The sequence below is a fragment of the Camellia sinensis genome, chromosome 6 (genome assembly GCF_055761805.1).
Source record: "Camellia sinensis isolate YWXY chromosome 6, ASM5576180v1, whole genome shotgun sequence".
NCBI lineage: Eukaryota > Viridiplantae > Streptophyta > Magnoliopsida > Ericales > Theaceae > Camellia > Camellia sinensis.
In genome coordinates this window covers 57980813-57993394 of record NC_138966.1, presented here as the reverse complement: position 1 = coordinate 57993394, position 12582 = coordinate 57980813, and positions in this window count along the sequence as shown.

Sequence of the window (12582 nt, the reverse complement as noted above, 5' to 3'; positions counted from 1 at the left end):
TGAGATGAAATTTAAGAGTGTAATTAATGATGTGAATTGAGTATAGGAGAATTATTAGTAAATTAAGAAGGGAACTTGAACTTGAAGTAATGTAGTTCTAATTAAATATAATGAGAAGAAAAGAAAAATGAAAGAAAAAGATGAACATTAAAAATGGAAATTAAACGAGAAATATTTTGGAAATTGGTTAATAACTTTTAGATGATGTTGTTTCTTAAATATGTTTGTTCCACCAAGATCTATGAATTTTCTAAAGTTAAGGGATAATTTTAATGGCTGAAGATTTTTCTTAAAAGTGTTTTAAACAGTCTCTTGAGAAAAAGGTACTTTGTTTATGATATTTTGAAATTAAAAAAAAGAATGTCACCCTACTATATGGTATCACCTTGCATGCATGATCATTTCTATCTGTGTGTTAGTTATTGATTGAGAACTATGAGATTCCTACTGGGCATTAGTGCTCACCCCGTTGTTGTTTTATCTTTTTACAGGAAGAAGGTGTGGATTCTGTGATTGAAGAGTTACGAAGTCTTTGGGTCTTTTATATGTAATTTCATAGTAGATGTAAAGGAAATGGATTTTGTATTTGTATTTATTTATTTGTAGCACAGTAGGAGATTGACATGTATTGTTGTCATTGTAATATTCATTGAGAGAGAGAGAACATGTATTATTGTATTTCTATTACTCAAGTGTAATAGATATTTGTATATATCCATTAAAAAAAATGGACCTAAATTACAGGCATTGGTAATGTTTCAGAGTAATTAAAAATTGGGGCGTGACATCTACTAATCATGATGTGTTTTGTATTTACATTATTGTAGACCGCCAGAACTTCGCTCCGCGCGCAAGGGCACAAATTGTAGTTCTAGCTACTACAGTTCGGACTCCTGTCATGGTTTTGAATCTAATCTCACAAAGTGCAATGTAAGACTGATAAATCACCAAAGAGTCCAAATCTGGAAAATCGTTTTGTAAAATCAATTTTAATCAAGAAGTGCCAAACATGGACTGTTTTTGCAGATTTTAGAGCCGCCACGTAAATATTTTATTTTGGGAAATTTAGGAAACTCTGACTCGTGCCTAAGGTCACGTGTTCGTCATCACCAAAGTTGCCTCGGCTGGGGAACTTGGGTACGAGAGGGGAAGGTCCTGAAATGAGCACCCGCGCTCACCCGATCAAAGATTGGCCTCTACTAACATGATATGTTGTTTTTGAAAACACATGTGCTCTTTATTCCGGTTTATTATCTAACCTTAGTATGTGATGCGCACAACATACAAGTATAGACTCAATCGCAAGAATTGGAACAAAACATCTCGTGTTTGTTTTTCGAAAAGGGTTTGAAAGTGCTACTCGCAAGTAGGCTAAGACGCAAATTTGCCACCCTCAAGTGGGCTTAGAAAACATGATTTTACCACTCTCAAGTGGGCTTAAAACTCACATTTCGATGAATTGTTCCAATTCAGGCAATCAAGCCTCCACCCACAGGCATTCATGCAGTTAAACACTTAAGCAGTTAGCCTCATGGCAAGCATGCTATCGTGGCAGTCACTTACACACATGCAAGGATGCTAAAGCATAAACACTAATAGTGTACTCCGAGCCAAAATAGAAGCTATGTTAGAAATCAATGCATCATCCTAGCAATGTTTGAAATGCCTAATGCAACACATGCAAAATGCAACTAAAATAGGCTCGACTATCTAGAATGGCATACGGATATCATAATTGATACATGTATTCAAATAGGAATTGAAATACAATGCAGTTTGAATGATGCGCCGAGCCCGGTGCATGCAATACGAATGAATGATGCACGCATGCAAGGCATAAGGATGCTAATTGAGATATGCCCTAAAACTAACCATCAAAAGCTGGTAAATAAAAGGGAGAAAGATGTGGGGTTGGAAGATATTCATCACACACACGCACACTTATTACAACATTTGCCCTCTCGACAGAGGGTCCGAATAAAAAAGCTAAGTTAGCTACGCTAAGCTAAGCTACTTAACTAATCTAATAATCTAATTAGACTAATTATTACACAACACAAATTGAATAACTAGTTACAACTAATTATTACAATACTTTAATTAATTAACAAATTGATTAAGTTACAAACAACAAATGCTAACTAACAAGTAAACATTTAGACTAAGCTGCTACAGCTCTGTTTGAAGAAGAAAATGATGCATGCTCGCACTCGGCTTCTCGGAAATCCATTGCTACGCCCAGAATTGCCCCTGTTTGCATTTGATCTCAGAACACTGCACAAACTTTCAGATTGCTTATGCTTCAACATGGAGACCTCTTGGTGGGCTTCCGACCAGAAAAGAGGGCTGTAGACCACCTGTAGACCAAAAAAACTGGTTGTAGACCAGAAAAAGTGGTCGGTCGACCACCATTACTGGTTTGCCGACCAGAAAATCTTCCAAACTCCAGTTGTGCTGCAACAGAGAACAAGAAGGGACATAGCAGTGTATTTGCAAGATATGTGCGCACAACCACCCTTCCTATCATTTCTCAAGCTCAATGGGATGTGGTACTCGACTTTCGGGCCACCAACCATGCATCGCAATGCACGATGGCCGAGAAGCCAAGTTTGCTCAATTCAATGTCAATGAATGCACAAATAACACATAAGAGCCTCCGCCTCTATCATGCTTGATCAAGAGGGTCGACGAGCAAGAAACGCAACGCGTTTCATCACTTTGAGTACGAAATGTGCCACATTCCTCGTGTTTGGATTGACATCCAATCCAAACACAATGCAACACACATAACATGCCTATCTAACAATGCTAATGTGGCATGCACAAGGTTCCATCATAAAAGCAATGCATGCATGGCATGTTTGGAGGGTAAAGCATCAAAGCAAGTAAAGAGCATCATACAAGAGGCATGCAATACAATGCTCAAATGATCAAACCACATATGGACAGGCCTAAACCATGCTCCTAAACAGTGGCCAGCACACCAAAACTTAGCCACAAAAGGGCAAGATATGCATGCTCATGTAATGGCTCATCAACTAGGCATAAGGGTCAACTCTCAAACACAATTAAATAGATGATAAATGTGAGAGTGTAGCTACACTATATGCATTGAAATCATGTGTGAAATGATGCCAAATCATCCAAACAACACAAGCATAGCATCCTAAGTACCTTGAATCATTAGGCTAGTCAAAGCTATTGCACTACAACCATGCATAACAAATCCCATATGAGCCAAAGTACTCAAAACAGAGTTGAGGCATGCTAAATCAAGACCAAAGGCATGCTAAAACACAGGCTCAAAAAGCAAGCAAAGCATACTCATTCATTGGCTCACAAACAAGGCATAAGGCATAACCCTCAAGAGCAATGGCAGACTGATAAATATGGGAGAGTAGCAAAGACATGAGCTCTAAAATTACATTCCAAATGATGCCAAATTGTGCACATATCACAAATGAAGCATGCTAGGAGGCTCAAAGCTCAAGACCAGCCAAGGTATTTGCACTATAGCTATACAAAACATGAGTCATATGACCAAGGCAGCCCAAAATAGTCCTAAAACAGCCCAAATGGAGTTCTAAAACATGCTTGAAATAAGCTAAGAATGGCTAGATTTAGAGGCCAAAACAATTGCACATGTTAGGCAATTTAGCACAATTGCACTATAAGTATACAAAGCAAAGCTTGAGTGATGAAAACCACTCAAAACATAGTTAGAGCATGCCAAAACATGAACAAAAACATGCTGGAGTGGAGCCAACATATGCTAGAATAATGAGCCAAAATATCAAGCATGCAAGGCTAGTAAACAAGATTTACACTTCAAGTACATGAAGCATGCAAGAGGTGGCCAAACCAGCCAAAATCAGAGTTATGCCATGTTGAAATAAGCCCAAAAATAATCTAAGAATAAGGCAACACATGCTAGAAAAATATGCTCACCAATTAGGCCAACAAGGCATACAACCAAGACAAGAGAAGAGGGGGCCACCCCCTCCCATTTTGGACCTCAAAACCACCTTTCCCTCACTGAGATTCCTGTGGAATTCAATGGTTTGAAGGCCAAGAAAAGATGGTTTCAAAAGCTTAGGAAGTTGGCTCAAAAGCCTTTACAAGCCAAAGAGCAAAGGGAGAGACAACCCCCTAACACAAAAGGGGCTTAAACTACCATTTTAGGACTGAAAAACAGAGCTTTTTCCAGTTCAACAGCACCCCAAAAAATAGCCCCGAAGTAGTTGAAAACTATGGCAAAGCTAGTATGCAAAACAAGCTAAAAGGAAGAGAGTTCTTACCCTTGAAGCACGGCTACAAAAACAGCTCCAATTCTGATCTAGAACCATCTTTTGGAGCTCAAACAAGGCTCCAAGGAATCTCAGCCCAATGGTGATCAAGTTTGATCAAGGATGCTTAGGCAAAGGAGAGGTATATCTCAAAGTATATCTCTTGCATGCACACAAGGGCAAGAGGGAGAGCAAACTAGAGAGAAAAGCTGAAATTTAGCTTTGAAATTTGTAGAGAGAGAGAGAGAGAGAGAGAGAGATTTTAGTGTGAGAAGCTCCCACAATTGCTCAAAACGTTCTCTTATTGCAAAATGAGTGAAATGCCTCATATATAGCAAAATACAAGAGTTGGGTCGAAATATTTGATTATAGGACAACTGGAGGTTGTGTAAGACAGTTAGAGGGAAAGTATCTTCAAAAAATCTGAGTTTGGGACCTGTCAACCACTTTTCTGGTCGACCGACCACCTTTTCGGGTCGACCGGCTACTTTTCTGGTCGACAGCCCATTTTTCTGGTCGACAGGAAAAATTCTGCTTTCCAGGTCCAACTTCCAATGGGCATAACTCCTTCGTATGGACTCCTTTTCAGGTCATTCTTGTGTCCAAATTGAAGCCCCGGAAGTAAGATTTCCAATGTTCAAAACCTTGGATAAAAATTCTATTTGTGAAAAAAGTTATGGCTGTCTTGGTAAAGCTGCTCAGTTTTGGTCCTACCCGGATTCATGCTGAACTTCTCCCAAACTAGTTTTCTTCTCTCCTTTCCTCTTTTCTTCAACTCCAAACCCATAAACAAGTTGTTTGAAAGATTTTTCAAAGATTTCATCTCTCTTTCATTCATTTCCACTTTGTCCTTGCTCGGTTTATCGAAAAGCACAACATTTAACGAAATGCGAGCGTCAGAACATCGTAGGAACTTTATTTCCAAAACATTTTGAAAGAGAGGGTTTTAAGGTCTAAAATCTTTTGATGAAGATTGTTTTGGTCCAAAAGGGGTATGAAGTTGGGATTTGACTCTCTCCTTACCGAATAAATTGAACCTTTGCCCTGCACACCTTTCACCACCAAGTAAACCATCAGTAGTGCCCAAGTCTTAAGGACGGTAAAAAATGGAGTGTCTACAATTATATGCTTTTGTTATGATTTATTAGCTATTTTTACTATGTGATGCACACACAAGGTATAGACTAGTTTGTAAGAATTGGAACACTTGATCTTATGTTTTGTTTCGAAATTGTTTTGTGAATTTGCCACTTGAAAATGTGGGCTTAAAATGGACATTAAACAAACTATCCAAATTCCAACAACTAGCCTTCATCCACAGGCATTCAAACAATTATATCATTTAAGCACTTAGCCTCATGGTATTTATGCTTTAACATGGCAACACAAACATTCGATGCAAGATGGTAAAACATAAAATTACTCAACTAGTACTTTGAACCAAAACAAGAAAAATAAATAGAAAAACATGTATGTTCCTAATTCATGCAATATGACTAATGCAACTTGCACAATATGTATTTTACAGGCTCGGCTATGAGCATGGCATTTGATTCCATTCAGGACATGCGAGAGAACACATATTCAAGTAATGAATTTGAACATTTGATATCGGGTTAGGGTGATGAGCCGAACCTTCGATGTATGCAAGACAAATGGATACGAAACATGGAGTATGCTAAAAAAAACGTGATGTTTCTGAACTAACCATCATAAGCAATTAAGTAAAAGGGAGAAAGACGTGGAGTTGGAAGACATACAACTTACTACAACATTGCCCTCGTGCAAGAGGGTGCGAATCAAAGTCTGAAAGTCCAAATTGAACTACTTATTACAAAACCGAATGAAATCATTATAGCATTAACTATGCTATTATAACAAGGGTAACCATGATAAGTAAACTAGCAATTTAGGCTAATTAGCTACAACAATTACAAAGAAACAAGGTTAATTATAAGAACGATAATTAATTACAATAATGATAATTAAGTACAACAATAATAACTAATAATTTAATCATCAAAGAAGCATGCATAAGGATGCATGATGTTTGTATGTGCAGCGTTCAAGAACAACACTGTCTGCCCAAGCAATTACGTTTCACCTTCAGCCACTTCTTTCTATTTTCTGCAAAAATACACTGCTGACCAAACATTGAGGATCAGCCGGCCCTCAATGAAGCCTGGCAGGCCTAAAGAAGGCCGACCGTACCTCACTCAAATTTGTGCAAAACTCTGTTTTGTGCATTGAAGTGAAAACAGTGCAGACAGAGTGTTCTGAACTCTGTTTGTCCCTCTCACACTTCTCTATCATGGGAAAGCCTTGAGAAAAGGTTAGAATTATTTCTGAAACCATCAATGAGCAAATTGATTACTTGATGATTTCGATGTACAACTTGGACAAAAATCAATAAATGAAATGAACAACGACCTCTCCTTTCTCCTATCATGGAGTGAACTCGAAGAGGGAAGTAGAGACACATCAAGATCCATCAAAACATCATGAATCGATGTTAGACAACTCTTGACACAACAGATTCGGCATAACGTCCAGCTGAACCCGAAGTAAGATAACTCATTTTCTTTATGTGAGTTGGTTCATTTTAAGCGAAATTCATTAGTCTTTTCCATCCTTTAATCCATTGAGTCCAAGATGATTGTTATGTTCACTAAGTGAGAAATATGACAATGGAGAGGTGATTCTCAACGTGAAAGAGAGACTACACTGTTGGCACTGAACCTCCGTAGAGATTAAGCCATTAAGTGTAACTCGCTAGTTCACGTTTTGAATAATCGTCAACCAATTGAAACAACTCTCAAATCAAAGAGATGAATGGTAAGTTGATTATTAAAATGAGGTTCTTAAACATGGAAATGAATTGAAGAAAAGCTTAGAACAATATACTACAAGCTATGTATGCAAACTTATGAGACAACAACCAAGCTAATCAATGCATGAACTACTTAAACAACTTAGAACAACCCTAAAACAACCTTCAAGTGATGAAAAACAGTGGCTAAAAATGCATGAAAAGGGCCTAAAAAAAGCTAAACAACAAAGAGAGGAAAGAAGACCGGTAAACAAGAATGCGGAGAGCTGGCTAACTCCTCAACTTTCGAAACCTCAAGGCATGGTTTTTAGCCTTTTTTAAACTTTGAAAATTAGTGTAGAGAACAAAGAAAAAGAGTGTAAAAGTTAGGGTTTGAGCTATAGGTAAAGGTATAGAAAGAGCAAACTCTCTATACCCTTTTGGTAGCTCTTCAAACCCAAACTTAAACACTTAAAATAGGATCAAAACAACACAAAACAATACGAACTGGGTAGCAAATGAAAGAAATGAAAGCAAGAGGGAAGATAGCAAGCTTATACCTGTCAACGGAGTAAGCTTTTTGTTTGTGGTCGAAACTAAGCTCTAACACACTCTCAAGCTTGAATTATGGTGTTCAAGGCTCAACCAAGGTTCCTAGACCAAGGTATAAAGGTGTGTATGGTGTACAAATATAGGTTCAAGGTGGTAGGTTAACTCAAAGTGTTGCTTGCACAAGAAGAAGGAGAAGAAGGAGCCCTCAAGGTGATATATAGGCTTTCTTCAAATTCTTCATCCCTCAAAATAGAGTTATATGGTCGTTTTTATAGAATTTGAGCCAGAAATATCATAAATATCTTCAAAAATGGATAGCTGGCGGCCTCCCGCCCAGAACAGTGTTTCTTGCTACTAAGGTATGGCCGGCCCTCAATAGCCATGGCCGGCCCTCAATGAGCCACGGTTGGGCCTCAATGCATTCCCTCGTTTTTCTGCTTCAGCCTCAACACAGGGTGGCACAATGTGTAAAAATGAATTTCTTGGGTATAATTAGTGAAAATATGGAAGGTTTGAGGTTGTTTCGAAGCTTAAACATGGCCCCTTTGTTGAGACCTCGAACCACATGCAATACCACTTTCATTATTGAGTGTATCGGACAAAGTGCTCGAGCCTTGCTGGTGGTCAAAAATAGGGTGTCTAGAGTATGCGTAAGTCCAATTTCAAATCAATATCAAATCCCGGAACAAGATGGCTCAAAACATCAACTTCCAAATACCTGTTTGCCCTTTTTAATGTTCAAAGAGCATTAATCCCTAGCTTGGGTCTAGGAGACCTTAAATCCTCTAAAGGTGCAAATCCTTTGGTGTTTGTCGTCCCCGAAAAACTCTAGGCAGTCCAGTATAGCCACCTGACTATGTTTGTAGTGAGTTCCTAGAAGACCAATTGAGACAGTACAAACTAGAGTTCGAGCCACCCAGGTCAAGAACACAAAGATTTGGAATTTTCGAGACTAAAGTCTGGTTTAAATACCCAGAGGTGTGGTGATTATTTCAAAAGATCCTCAGCTTGAAATCTGTATGGAAGCCCTATAGGTTGAGGTAGCTTGTAGGCAGCTCAATTCTAGATACTGATTTAACCTAGTCTGTCACTCTGTTGGAGAATACGGAAAGTTGTAAACATGGCCAGGGAAAAAAGTACTACCCGTGGTTTTCGCGTGAAGATTATACCTTTATTGAGCTTTTGGGGTCCTTTACATTGTTTCTCTGTTTGGAAGTGCAAGATGAATGAAGAAATCTTAAAATGAAGAAGAAGAGACAGATCCCTAGCAGCATGAGGCGAGTCATCGCCAATTGCCCCTGTAAAGGGCTTTCTAAGGCACTGTTTCCCGGCTGTTACATCACATCTATTATCTAGTACCTCTAACACATTACATATAGCATTTGTCGCATGCATCTACTATATTATTTGTTACATCCATTACATCATACCATTTTATTGCCTGCATCCTTTCCTTATTAATCTTAGTTTGTCATGTGCTCATACCTTTCCCACCTTAAAGCATGGTTCTTTGATAATGTATACACGCATATTCTGTAAGAATTGTGGTTTGAGGGTGTCGACACATTTTATGTGTTTGATATGGTTTGTTTTGTGTCCATGCATTTTCTAGGTAAGACGTAGTTCGGCCTGCACTCCCTATCCATTTTATCTCTTGCATCCATTGTATCACACTTTATCTTCTTTCATTCATCGTTTCCCTTAAATGTGTTTAGGATCATTATTATCCCATCCATATCATCCCATCCAATGTTATTTCCTGGTAGATCATTACCTAGCAGATTATTCCTTACCTATATTGTACCACCCAATCACTTGTACTCTTTTTGTGAAAAACATAGTTTTACATGTGCTCGCACCCTTTTCACGTTAAAACATGGTTCTGTATTGCGTAAGCACCCATGTTGTGTCGAGGCTAGTATTGAGGGTGTAGGCACTTAGCCTGTGTTAGGCGTCGTTTGGCTTGTGCCCACTTCTTTTTTATCCGCATTCCTTTATGATATTTGTGTGGTAAGCACTGCTCGTGGTTTTGACTGCTGCATTGCATTGTGTATCATTTGCATCCTGTCCTTAAACTACATTGGTTTGATTCCTTACAAAGGGATACGTAGGAAACTTTCGAGTTCATCCAATTGTATCTGCATTTTGTTTGTTTGCCCAAGTCTTATGGCCTCGTCAAATGGGTCGTCTTCGGGCTTTGACATTCACTCATGTCATTTCATGACTCCAAGCTCTGTCAAAGAGAGGCAACTATAGGCACCCCATTTTTGACCGCCCTTGAGACTTGGGCACTTCATTTTGAACACTTGATGATGAAATGTTATAATGTGGAAATTTTTAAATCGTCAGCAAAAGAATTTAGTTTTGAGCTTCAAACCCAAACCTTGCACCCTATTTAGACCGAAACCTTTTTTATCGCCTGACCACTAAAAAAATAGCAAGACCAAAAAAATTACTGGTAGGCCACATCCTTTTGGTTGGCCGGCCATGTTTAGCAAAATAGATATTTTGCAGCAACAGGCTACTACCATGCACGGGATTTGGCCAGCTGTTCTCTTTCTAAGATATTTACGTTGAAAGGCAGTTGAAAGTCTATAAAAAGACCACCTTCCCTCTGAATTTTGGGTTAGACTTATTTCCCAAAGGCTTAGAGGATTAACAAAAGCTCTTTTCTACCCTCTTGACTATAGATGCACAATGCATACACCATTGAAGATTGATTTTAAAGGTTTTCGCTGAGGTTTTGATATTGATTTCAGTTACTTAAGAGTATTTGGATTGAAGTTTGTGAACCAAGAAGCTCTTTCTCTTTTCTAAAGGTTGATCTTTCAACTCTTTTCATTACTTAATTTCTTGTTCTTCATTTTAATACTGATTTTTTTTTAGTATTTTAGTCTTTAAAATATGATTTAAACCTCGTTGAAAGAAGAAGGGTTAGGCACCCTTCCATAGGCCTATTCCATAGTCTTGCTCTCTTATTGTTCTTCATGTTCTTGCTTCTTTTCTTTCACTTTTAGCACTATTTTAGGTAGCTTTTGATTCAATATGAAATGCATGTATGTGTTTAAAGCTTAAATAGATGTTTAATTTTTTTCCTCTATTTCTCTTCTTTGAAGATGTTGTAAAACTCTCTTCTAGTTCCATCTTTGTAGCATGGAAATGGGTGTTCTATCCATGCTTCATGAGTAGGAAGATGAGCCTACAGCTATCTCTTCATAGCTTTCAGTTCTTGCGCCTACTAAGTCTTGTTCTAAAATGGCTCCTTCTAAACCTATTCTCTCTAAAACTTGAGTACTCTCTTGCTCTTGTTTTCCTTGAGATTCAGTAGGTTTTTAGCCATCTCTTAGAGTACTCACTTGCTCTCATTTTCCACGAGATTCAGTAGGTTTTTAGCCATCTCTTTGATTGCTTGTTTCATAATTGGCCTTAGTTTTGTATCCCTTGATTTTCATCTTGTTGCTTCACTAATCATCATCTAAATACCCTTAGGATGTTTGATGATTTGTGAAGTAAACCTACTTTCTCCTTGAAAATCTTCATGACTGGAGAGAGCATGATGGATGAACATCCTTATGTTTTGCTCTGTTCTAACTCTGTTACAGCAAGACCTTCTCTAGAAGCAGTAGCCAGCCGATCAGTCTTTTGTACGGCCGGTCAATTCTCTAGGTGTAGCTTGCTTTTCGTGCTCCTCAGAGGGGTTTAGTGTCCTCGAATATGATAGCTCAACAGTTTGGACTCCCGTGGTTCTGAATCTGGTTTTACAAGTGTAATGTGAAATAGATTAAACAAATGAGATTTCAAATTCGGAAAATCTTTAGAGAATCCATTAATCATTAAAGATGCCAAAAATGGACTGTATTGCCAGATTTCAGAGTCACCACCTTAATATTTTTTAGAAATTTAGGAAACCCGTGACTCGTGTCGAAGACCACTTGTTCGTCATAACCAAAGTGTCTCAGCTTGGGAGCTTAGGTGTGAGAAGGGAAAGGTCATGAATTGAGCACCCCACTCACCCGATCAAGGATCGGCCTCTACGAATCATGATGTGATTTTTATGTACATTATATGCTCTTGTTCCGACTAATAATGCTAACTTACTATGTGAGGCACACAAGTATAGACTATTTCACCCACTTTGGAACGGTTTGATGTCATGTTTGTTTGAAAAGAGTTTTGAATGTCCTACTTGAAAAAGTAAGCTCATGTGTGTGTTTATCAAAGTCATCCCAACTTAAGCGAAATAGCCTTCATCCACAAGCATTCAAGACGTATATCAAATAAACACATAGCCTCATGGTAGTATGCTTGATATGGCAACACAAACATACATGCAATATGCTAAAGCAAGAAATGCTCACCCAGTACTCAACCAAGGCAAGCCAAAAGTAGAAGAAAGTAGTTAGAATGCTCTAATATGCAAATGACTAATGCAGCACATATAAAATGCGACTATTGGATTCGGCTTCTTGACATGACATGCGGATCAATTTCAAAGCATACAACAAAGCACGTATTCAAGTAAGTAGGAAATGACAACAATGTTAGAATGATGAGCCGAACCCAATGCATGCAAAAACATGAAGACGAAGCATGGCAATGATATGAGACCAAAAATATGATACTACATGCAACCATACAATAACTAAGTTTAACTAGTTATTACAAATCCACATGAATCTAATTTATTACACATACTACTATCAAAGCATTAATTTAAAGGACCACGTGAAGTGAAGAGTTGCATGCGCACAAAAGAGAACATCTTCTTGAAAACCGCTCTGTTTTACTGCCAGAATCTGTTCTGTTTGTAGTAGTCAGAAAATTATTTTGTTTTTGCTTAAGCTTTTGCTCTGTTCTACCACAAAAATGCCACTGCTTGTACAAAATAGGGTGGCTGATCGGCCTTAAAAAGTGGTCGGTTGTACAGGAAGGTGG